At 37.8% G+C, this 11,767-nt stretch overlaps 3 pseudogenes; all 3 read left to right on the top strand.

Moving 5' to 3' along the window:
* Positions 1-2,160: 2,160 nt before the first annotated feature.
* LOC121030033 (CUGBP Elav-like family member 2) lies at positions 2,161-3,285 on the top strand (annotated as a pseudogene).
* A 162-nt stretch (positions 3,286-3,447) lies between these two features.
* Positions 3,448-4,416, top strand: LOC121030034 (iron-sulfur cluster assembly enzyme ISCU, mitochondrial-like; annotated as a pseudogene).
* Positions 4,417-5,991: 1,575 nt separating this feature from the next.
* Positions 5,992-6,899, top strand: LOC121030035 (leucine-rich repeat-containing protein 17-like; annotated as a pseudogene).
* Positions 6,900-11,767: the final 4,868 nt, after the last annotated feature.

Below are 11,767 nucleotides of genomic sequence, written 5' to 3' on the forward strand. Positions count from 1 at the left end.
TGAAGGCAAGTCTGGGGTGTTGATAGAAAAAAAAGGATAGATTAATAAATGGAGATAAGAGAATTCTATAATTTTAGATCTCAGTTCATACAATAGCTAATATTTACTGAAAACTTATGCACAAGTAACTTTTCTAAGGTCACAGCACTAGCAAATTACATAGTTGGAATTTAAAACCAAAAAGTGTGATTGCGTGGTGCACAGCCTATACTCATTATCCAAATTTGGCTCTTTATTTCCAGCACCTGTCTCTACCAAGCCAAAGCTAATAAATAATTATGTATTAAACAATCCATCATGTTCTAGCAACCCTAGTATGCTACACGCTCACTGAACCTAAATTGAAGACTCTGTCCTAACAACAAAACCTGTTTTAACTATGTATGGATGTATGAATTCATTTTTCACTAAGAAGTAAAAATCCTTGATAATAAATTACTACTAAGACTACAAACTTTCTTTGTAGCTTTTAGAAACCCAATTCTTTTTAGAGGAAATTCTCTATTGGTGGTGTTCCCCTATGGAAAATAAACAAATTAGGGTTCATTTTGTTCATGACTGAAGTTTTCACTGCCTTTCCTTTAATATCATAAATTGTTCTTCAAAAATACTCTTATTAATTTAGATACTTGCCAGCATTATAAGAAATGCCTAGTTATCCACATTCTAATCCATCATCAATATTAATATTATTTTTAAGTTACACTGCAAGGAAAAAACAACTATATGCCTCATAGTTCTTTTGAAGGAAGTAACTTTAACAATTATTTAATAGATTCTTTTTCTTAAAATAATTTTAGACTTACAAAAAATTTATAGAAGTTTATAGAAAAGTTGCAGGGGTAGTTAAGAGAGTTTCCATATACTCCATACCCAGTTTCCTTTATTGTTAACATTTTACATTAATATGATACATTTGTCATAGTTAATTATCCAATGTTGGTACAATATTATTATCTAAAGTCTGTATTTTATGAGGATTTCCTTAGTTTTTACCTAATGCCTTTCTCTTTCCTTCCTTTTCTTTAAAAAAAATTTTTAACGTTTATTTATTATTGAGAGACAGAGAGACACAGAGCGTGAGCAGGGGAGGGGGAGAGAGAGGGGAAGACACAGAATCTGAAGCAGGCTCCAGGCTCCAAGCTGTCAGCACAGATCCCCACGTGGGCCTTAAACTCATAAACCGTGAGGTCATGACCTGAGCTGAAGTCAGTCGCCCAACCAAGTGAGCCACCCAGGTGCCCCTCTTCCCTCTTTCTTTCCTTTCATTTTTTCTTTCTTTCTTTCTTTCTTTCTTTCTTTCTTTCTTTCTTTCTTTCTTTCTTTCTTTCTTTCTTTCTCTTTCTTTCTTTCTCTCTCTCTCTCTCTCTCTCTCTCTCTCCCCTGTTACAGCCTCTTATCCAGGACACAAGAACATTTAGTTGCCATATCTCCTTAGCTCCTCTAAACTGAGGAGAGAAACTTCATTTCTCAAACTTCATTTGAGAAAAACCAAGACAGTGTGAGTAGGGCAGGGGCAGAGAGAGGGAGAGAGAGAATCCCAACCAGTCTCCCCACCACTAGCACAGAGCTGGAAATGTGGCTTGAACTCATGCAACCACCAAATCATGACCAGCTAAAACCAAGAGTTGGATGCTTAACCGACTGTGCCACCTAGTTTTCAATAGTTTTTTTTTTTTTAATAAACTCCAGAGTTCTGAGAAGTATTTGTTGCTTTCCTTCAACTTGGGCTTGTTTGATGGTATTGTCATGATTTTACTGGTGATAGGAGTATTAGGGATAAAGATAGCAAAACTCATTTTCATTAAGTCATATCAAGTATACCCTTTAGAAGGAAGTAGCCATATACATCCCACACTTAGGGGTAAAGAGTTATACTATATTTCCTTAAGGGGCAAGTATCTACAATATAATTTTTCTTTATTCATACATAAGTTTTGTTTATTGGAATGGTGATGGTGATGCTCATCATTGTGAATGTTAAAATGTATTTGTGACTGTAGCTAAATATAAATATGCCATAGAACTGTGAAGTCTATGTAGTTATGTAAACTCAATAAAGAAATCATTTTGGATAATTTACAAAAAAAAAAAGCCCCCGTCCCCCCCCCCCATCCTGCACCAGAGCGCAGAGCACGCGCTGAGCACATAACTTCTGCCTTCAAGCTGGATTTTCTTCCTGACAAGATGGTTGAGGGCTGCCTGCTAATTCCTGACAGAATTAACAGTACAGCCAACAGATGAAAAGTGCTTTGGGTCACTCAGACCAACGAGACCCAGATCCCATTAAGAAGTTTGTTGGACAGATCCCCGGTCCTGGTTGGAAAAGAAGCTGGGAGAACTTTTTGAGCCTTATGGAGCCATCTACCAGATCAATGTCCTCCCCGACTGGAGTCAGAACCCTCCCCAGAGTAAAGGTTGTTGTTTGGTAACATTTTAAACAAGAAAAACTGCACTTGAGGCCCAGAATGCACTGCACAATATTAAAACTTTACCTGGGATATATCATCCCATTCAGTTGAAACCTGCAGATAGCGAAAAGTCAGACGCCATGGAAGACCGAAAATTGTTTGTAGGAATGGTTTCGAAGAAATGTAATGAGAATGATATCAGTGATATTTTCTCCATTTGGCCAGATAGAAAAATGCCAGATTGTCCCGGGACCGACGGGCTGAGTCGAGGCTGTGCGTTTGTCACATTTTCTATAAGGGCAATGGCACAGAATGCAATCAAAGCCATGCATCAGTCTCAGACCATGGAGGGCTGCTCCTCACCCGTCGTAGTCAAGTTCGCAGACACTCTGAAGGACAAAGAGCAAAGGTGCCTCCAACAGCAGCTGGCACAGCAGATGCAACAGTTCAACACTGCCACCTGGGGGAACCTGACAAGTATGGGCGGACTCACCCCACAGTACCTGGCACCTCTGCAGCAGGCCACCTCCTCCAGCAACCTGGATGCGTTCAGTGGCATTCAGCAGATGGCTGGTATGAATGCCCTGCAGTTACAGAACCTGGCGATGATGGCAGCAGCAGTGGCTAAGGCCCAGACCTCAGCCACCACTACCAAGCAAACCCTTTGTCCACCACGAGCAGCACCCCAGGAGCCCTCGTAAGTCCAGTGGCTGCTTCAACCCCCAACTCCAGTGCTGGTGCAGCCATGAATTCTCTGACCTCTCTTCTGACTCTGCAAGGGCTGATGGGAGCCACTGTAGGACTGAATAATATGAATGCACTAGCGAGTACTATCAACAGACATAGCTCCCTGAAAACAAGGGATTTGATTTGATCGCCTGCCTGTCCTTTCCTTGGTCTGCAAAGTAACATGCCAGTGGGAATGGCTGTCCTCCTCAGCACATGCTCATGACTGCTGTGCGAGGTCCTCAGGTCCGTGTGTATGCCTCTCTGCATCCCATCTGTTGTGCTTTGTTGGTATTTTCCCTACATTACCATGAGGGACTACAGACGGACTCTGTTGAATGGCAGAGAAGCTATGACTATGAAGTTCTTGTGTGGAGTCTATGTCATACAAATGTTGTTTCCGGCAAGGACAACAGGCTTAAATTATTTTGTTTTTTAGTTGTTTGCAATTGGGGTAATAAAGGTATGTATAGTCCATGGGGAATTAAGAATGTGTCTAGTTTCAAACAGTCCCTACGAAACAGTGTGAACCAGGAAAAGTGTTTACTTAAACCAAAAATCGTGAACAAAGAAACAAACAAAAAACACAACTGTCTTCTGCTTAGCCTGTGCAGGCGCAAGCCCACAAGACGGCGGCGGTTGGAGCCGGCCTTCTGAGGCGGGCAGGGTCCGCCCTGCCGCTCTGAAGCCCGCATCTGTCTGCTTGGCAGCTGTCGGCTCCCACCCGGCTCTATCACAAGACAGTTGTTGATCACTGTGAAAATCCGAGTAATGTGCGCTCCCTTGACAAGACATCAAAAAATGTTGGATATGGATTGGTGGGAGCTCCAGCATGTGGTGACTGGATGGAATTACAGATTCAAGTAGATGAAAAAGGGACGACTGTGGATGCCAAGTTTAAAACATTTGGCTGTGGTTCTGCAACTGCCTCCAGGTCATTAGCCACAGAATGGGTAAAAGGGAAGACGGTGGAGGAAGCCCTGACCATCAAGAACACAGACATTGCCGAGGAGCTCTGCCTTCCCCTCATGAAGCTGCACTGTTCCATCCTGGCGAAGATGCAATCCAGGCTGCCTTGGTGATGACAGACTGAAACAAGAATCCAAGAAAAGAGAGGTAGAGAAGAAATGAGCCCTCAGCTAAGCGTCCAGCAGGTCATATACACTGTTTGTCCACCCGCCACGCAATCACCATAGATGTTCAGAAGCCCCTGACACTACAGTAAAAGAGCCCTGAGACATGCACAGCACTTGCTGGTCACATTGTGGCTCTAACGCAATCAAAATACACAGTTTACTTGTTCCAAATCCCATGCTTTATTTCAGCCCACTTCTATTGCCTTAACCCAGTTTGTGTATATTTTGAATTGTGTGCATGGCCTGAAAACTAAAATCAGAAACGAAGTCTCAAGTATGGTAGTCCACGAAGTACACAAATGCCGAATTTCACTTGAACCTATCTGAGGAAGATTACCAGTACAAGGCTTTGGTATGATTATTTGATACAGCCAATTACTGTACATAAAACAGGTTTGCATACATATATATAATAAAATAATGTAAGACCATTATTTTATTATATATATGTATGCAAATCTGTTTTATGTACAGTAATATACATATACAGTTTTATATACATATATATGTGTGTGTGTATATGTGTGTGTGTGTGTGTGTGTGTATATATATATATATATATATATATATATATATATATATATTTAGTTCCAGTATAGAAACCCCATGTTGAGATGGTCGGGAGTGAGAAGAGGTAAACGTTCAAGCAAGGATGGCTGGTTTCTCAAGGCTACGTGATAAATTTCACATATATATAATATATATATTTCATATATATAATATATATATTTCATATATATATTATATATATTTCATATATATATTGTCTTGAGAGAAAACTGAAGGAGTAGCTAACAGTCTGTTAGATGAAAGATCATTAAAACAGGTTCTTTGGTTGCTGATAAAGGTGTGATTTTTGGCAGATTTGTTGGAAGGCATTTAAAGAACTGAGTGATATTGGTATAATAAAACTCCTTCTAGGGGTGCCTGGGTGGCTGAGTTGGTTATCTGGCTGGCTCTTGATTTCAGCTCATGTGGTGATCTCACTGTGAGTTCCATTACCATGTGGGGTCTGAGCTGGTGCTGAACCTGCTTGGGAGTTTCCCTCTGCCCCTCCCCCCGTTCTCAAAATAAATAAACTTAAAAAAAAAACAACCTCCTTCTGTTTCCCTATAGTTATGCATGTGAACAAGGTTTCTCAATGTTTAATCTCTGAAAATGGAATGTAGGAATGTGAAATATATATATATATGACATGTATACATGAAATATATATGATATATATGTTATATATATGTCATAAATGACATACATATGAGACATATATGACATATATATGAGACAAATATATATGACATATATATGTCATATATATGACATACAGATGAGACATATATATGTATGTGTGTGTGTGTGTGTGTGTGTGTATTGTTCCTTGAACATGTATATTATCACCTAGCCTGGAGAAACCAGCAATCCTTGCTTGAACATGTACCTCTTCTTGCCCCGGGCTCATCTCAACATGGGGGTTTCTATACTGGAACTCTACCTGGCATCTGATTCCTATTTTGGGACCATTTCAATTCTTTACTCCAATCCTACTATTATCTCAAATGGGACATCTCGAAGGACTAATGACTAATCAGCCCATGATCACACATTACTTTGGTGTCATGGATTTGGTATTTTTAAATTTTAGAGGGGAACTTGCTATCACTCATCTATCTATCTATCTATCTATCTATCTATCTATCTATCTATCTATCATATATATATGACAACCTGTGGCATGTACTTATGAGATGGAAATGCTTATTTCAATGTTGCAGATTCCAAGAAACCCGGATTTGGGGAACTACACCAAGTGTGAAAGCCCACAAGATCTAAAAATCAAAAGCTGCTGCAGATAAACCTTGAACAGTTATGAAATGAAGAAGAAAGGGAACAATTAGACCTGAAACCCCAATGTCAGGGAGACCCCCAGTCATCAAGCCCGAGGTAGACTCTTCTCTTCGCTACAATTACATGTTTCCCATACAAACGCTGGACTGCAAACAGAAAGAGTAGAAGAAAGTTCCAAACAACATCCCTCCAGATATTGTTAAACTTGACTTGTCATACAATGAAATCAACCAGCTTTGACCCAAGGAGTTTGAAGATATTCATGAGCTAAAAAAATTAAACCTCAGCAGCAATGGTATTGAATTCATAGATACTGGTGCTTTTTTAGGATTCACACATTTAGAAGAGTTAGAATTATCAAACAAAAGTCTACAAAACTATGATTGTGGTGTATTAGAAGACTTGTATTTTTTGCAACTCTTGTGGCTCAGAGATACCCTTGGAAATGTGACTACAATATCCACTACCTCTACTACTGGCTAAAGCACCACTACAACGTACAATATAATGGCCTGGGATGCAAGATGCCTGAAGAATACACAGGGTGGTTTGTGGGAAAATATGTTCACAGTTACTTTGAAGAATACCCCAAAGACAAATTACACCCTGAGACATTTGATTAAGTTCGAGAAGATGATGACTGGGAGAAGATTCATAGGGATCATGTAGCAGAGTGCAAGAATCCCTATAGTAGGATAACTTAGAAATTATTCTGGTTGCAACTAGTTTTGAATTGCTATACCGGTGTCAGAAAACCATATGTTTACATTTTGATTAGCTGTGTTGCCTATTTATGCAGTATCCAACTAAAGGAAGGTTCCCTTAATTATTATTATTATTGCGAGAAATTCTAGCAATCAAAGGAATGCTTTCATCCTGCTTGCCTCCCTGTTTGCAGACCAGCCTTTGGCGAAGATTCCACACTGGTAAACTGCAGGAGGTGGGTCCTACTGATGGCATTGGAATTTCATATGTCCTGTATATATGTTTTTACTGCCTTTTGCAAATAAAATTAAAAAGAAACTTGGTTCATTTAATATATATATATGTATATCTATATGTGTGTGTATATATATGTATATGTATATGTGTGTATATATATGTAAAAATATATATATCATATGTATATGCATTCCTAGCTTAAGGAAGAATATATACAACTATATGTATATATAATAAGCCTTATTATGTATATAAACTTTGCTGAGATTTGAGTGGTATTGTTTTTAATCTATAGATCAAGTCGGGGAGAAAACAAGTTGGGGAGAAATAACATCTTAAAAATATTGAGTGTTCTAATTAGTAAGAAATATTTCTCCATTGGGGTGCCTGGGTGGCTCAGTCAGTTAAGCATTGACTCCTGATTTCACAGGTCATGATCTCATGGTTCATGGGTTCAAGCCCTATATTGGGCTCTGTATTGATAGTGTGGATCCTGCTTGAGATTCTCTCTCCCTCTTTGCCCCTCCCCAGCTCATGCTCTCTCTCTCTCTCAGAATAAGTGAATAAACATTTCTCCACTTACTTAGATTGTGAATAAGAAATATATCTCAATTTATTAGATCATGTTTATTTCATGAGTGTTTTGCAGTTTTCCACATACAGATGTTATAGGTATTTTGTTAGATTTATACATAAGTCTTTTATTTTGGGATGGTTGTTTTGTAAGTGGTATTTGTTTTTTGTTTCTTTCTTTCCAATATACCAATGTTCATTGCTAGAAAGCAATTGATTTTTGTATACCTTATATCTTGCAAACTTGTTAAAGCATCTTATTAGTTCCAGGGGTGGTTTTTGGAAAAAAAAAAAAAAAAAAGAGATTCTTTGGAGTATCCCACAAAGACAATTATACCATCTGTGAATAAAGACAGATCAATTTCTTCTTGTCCTATCTGTAAATATTTTATTACGTTAAGGAAGTTCCTACTAATTCTTAGTTTTTTGACAGCCATTATCATGAATGAACTTTGACTTTTCTCAGATGATTTCTGTGCATCTAATATTATAATTTATGGTTTTTCTTATTCATCTGTTAATATCACATGGTCAAATGATACATGATATGCTAATATGACTGATATGATTATATGTTTTTTAAATTATTTGTGAATATGATTAATTAATTACATAGATTGGTTTATGAATGTTAAACCAGGCTTGCTCTCCTGGCATGATCCCCACTTGTTGATTTCAGGCTTGAATACAGTCCTCTTCTTGTAATCTGCAAATGGCTTATAATTTTAATTTAAACTTTTATCATTAAACTTTTACTCTTTTTGCAAGGTTGTGTCATCTTTATATTCTTAGCTTGAATAATGAAAAGATTCTATACATCCTCTTACTGTTTTGTTTTTTGTTTTAGAGAGAGAATGGGAGAGGGGGGAGGGGAAGAGGGGCAGAGGGAGAAAGAGAGAGAATCTCAAGCAAGCTCCAGGCTCAGTGTGGGACCTGATCCCATGACTCTGGGACTATAACTTGAGCCAAAATCAAGAGTTGGATGCTCAACCAACTGAGGCACCCAGGCTCCCCACCCATCTTTAAAATATAGAAATGCATAAGTTTTTAGCCCTATACTCTATAAAAATATTTATACCATGACTAAGAATAATGCTTAATATATCAAATAATTGAGCTATGTTTATTGCTGTTATAGGTAATTTAATCTCAAATATATCTATTTACCTCAGAAACATCTTAATGGGATTTCTGAAATATTGAAATGATGTACCTGGTTTGTTTATACAAAAAGATGTATTAAAGAACTAATAATACACCTCTGTCCTAAAAAATAACAAGCTGAACAGACTGAAAAATTAAACTATTCCTGGTCCACAAGAGAGGGAGGGAATGGGGCAAAACAATGATCCCAACACTGAAGAGACAGGGGAATACAGGGAGTCCTGGGTTACTGGCATAGAGACTCACACAAGGAAATTGAGATGGGCACCAGAGCCTGAGAAGAAAGCTTGAGCTTTAATTGATGCATTGCTAGAGGCTTGGTGTGGAACAAGTCTGAGAGAGAAAATTGTTCAGGGACTGAGTCATACGAAGGTCCCACAATATTTTGAGATTTACCCCCAGAAGCCTGACCACGTTCCAACAGTAAATATCAGAGAAAAACCTCCTCCTGCTTCTGACAAGGGAAGGGGGGGAAAGTTACCATGTTGAAATACACCAGAACATTCTGCTTTTTTTTAAATGTTCATTTATTTATCTTTGAGAGAAAGAGAGAGTAGGAGCAAGGGAGGGGCACAGATAGAGGGAAACAGGGAATCCCAAGCAGGCTCCACGCCCAGCACAGAGCCTGATGCTCAGCCTGATCCCAGAAACCATGAGATCATGATTTGAGCAGAAATCACGAGTCAGACACATAAATGACTAAGCCACCAGGCACCCCCAGAACATTGTTCTTAATAAGGGCTGCCCTCAGGAGAAGATAGCTAACAAGAGTCTACCTTGCTGGGGTATTATCAGAACCTAACTCACCTATGGAAGGGAAATACCAAACTCCAATTAATTTTAGCCTTCCATGTGGGGAAAGGGAAATACCCGACTCCATCCCACTCTAGCCATTCCATCTCACCTATGTGATCTGAGAAACACTTGTGAAGTTCACAGTCCAGAGACATACTCACCAAAAGACTGACCCTAGTCATAGGACTATGGAATGCTTCCCCTCTTCCCACACTTAATCACATTATTAAAGGCCTATTTACAGCAATGGGATATTATTCAGTACTGCAAAAAAGAGTATAAAGCTATAAAAAGACATGCAGGAAATTTAGATGCATATTGCTAATCCAAAAAGGCTATGTATTGTAAGATTTCAACTCTATGACATTCTGGAAAAGGCAAAACTATGAGTAGAATAAAAGGATCAGTTGGTTGCCAGTGATGGGGAGGGAGAGAAGGGATGAACAGGCAGAGTACAGAGGATTTTTAGGGCAGTGAAAATATTCTGCATATTATAATGGATATATGGATATATATCCATATATATTGAATATATATTATCTGTATGTATATTGAATATATTTATATGTCATATATATATTTAAATCATTGAACATACAACGCTGAGTGTATATCCATATAACGGATATATATATCCATTATACACACACACACACAGACACACACATATATATTTAAACCATTGAATATACAATGCTGGGTGTGAGCCCTACGGTAAACTATAGTTTTGGGTGATTATGATGTGTCGATGTAGGTTCATCCTTGATAACAAATCTACCATTCTGGTGAGTGATGCTAATAATGGGGGAGACCATGCATGCGTGGGGGCAGAAGGTGTATGGGAAATATGGGAAATCTCCGTATCTTCCTCTGCATTTTGTTGTGAACCTAAAACTGCTAAAAAAGTCTTTTAAAACACTAGTAAGAAACTACTAAATTATGAAACTGTCACATCGAGTTTTTAACGCAAGACTTGATCTACAAAACTAGGGGAAAGGCCATAAAACACAAATTAATTATGAAGCATAGCAATTTAAAACACTGAAAGCAAATTTATTTTAATGAGAACTCAAAAGAAACTTTCATAGAGACACAATATCATACTTGCATTGAGTACTTGGTGCAAAAAAGTTAGTTTGGACTTCTATTAACAAGTGGTAGGAGCTACCCTCAAATGATGATTCAAATTGGGAAATACTACTTCATCACCTGTTGGAGACAAGTTGCAAATAGAATCATTAAGTATGGTTTGTAGCTATTTTGTTAACAACCTTGCCTGGCCACTCTTCTATAAGCACTCTGCTGGTCACTACCTCTTGAACAAGCTCTTCCTGCAGATCCCACTGAAGTTGTAGATACTGTCCTTTTGATATGGCTATTTTTATTTCACATTTACTAAGATCAACATTGTGGTATTTCTATCCCATTATGTTCCTGTTCTTCTCTCTTAAACAGAGTGAAACATAATCCATGTCTGTTATTGTTCTTGTTTGTGGGGATCTCTATGGATTCCACCACACCAAAATAACCACTTGGGGAATTAATCAAGTTAAACTCTGAGGCACATAACAAAGTCTGCAAACATATAAAACAAATAAAATAATGCCTGGTATCATCCCATGCGGTAAGAAATAACAAGTAGTATTTAAAAACTGAATTTCCCTCCCTCCCACACAATCAGTTCTATTCAAACCTTTTTCTTTTTAGTTGAGATGTGTTACAATTGAGTTTTAATAAGACTTAATTCAACTTACATTATTAAACTCTTATTTTACTTCAAAATATTTACTTTCCAATTTAGAAAGTAGTATAGTCACGATCTCTAATATTCCATTTGCCAGATTTGAATACCATAATTTAGTAGGATGTTGTTTAATAACTATTAAGGAAGCAACCATATTTTAGCATCTTTTTTTGCATTTGCAGAGCATCAACATTAAAATATTAACTACAAATGCTCAGAAGCTGATCATTTATTCAATATCTGGAACCTTGCTGAAGCCAATAATTCTCAAGTTAGAATAGCTAAAAACTATCAAATATGCAAATAAATCACTTCATACAATTTCAGAATTCTCACAGTTCTTTTCTGTGATCTACTTTTTTTCCCTCTAATAATTAGTGACAACCTTACATAAATCCATTTGCTTTAGAATATACAAAATTATGGAGTGCCTG

The sequence above is a fragment of the Herpailurus yagouaroundi genome, unplaced genomic scaffold (genome assembly GCF_014898765.1).
Source record: "Herpailurus yagouaroundi ecotype Mexico unplaced genomic scaffold, PumYag 139, whole genome shotgun sequence".
Taxonomy (NCBI): Eukaryota; Metazoa; Chordata; class Mammalia; order Carnivora; family Felidae; genus Herpailurus; species Herpailurus yagouaroundi.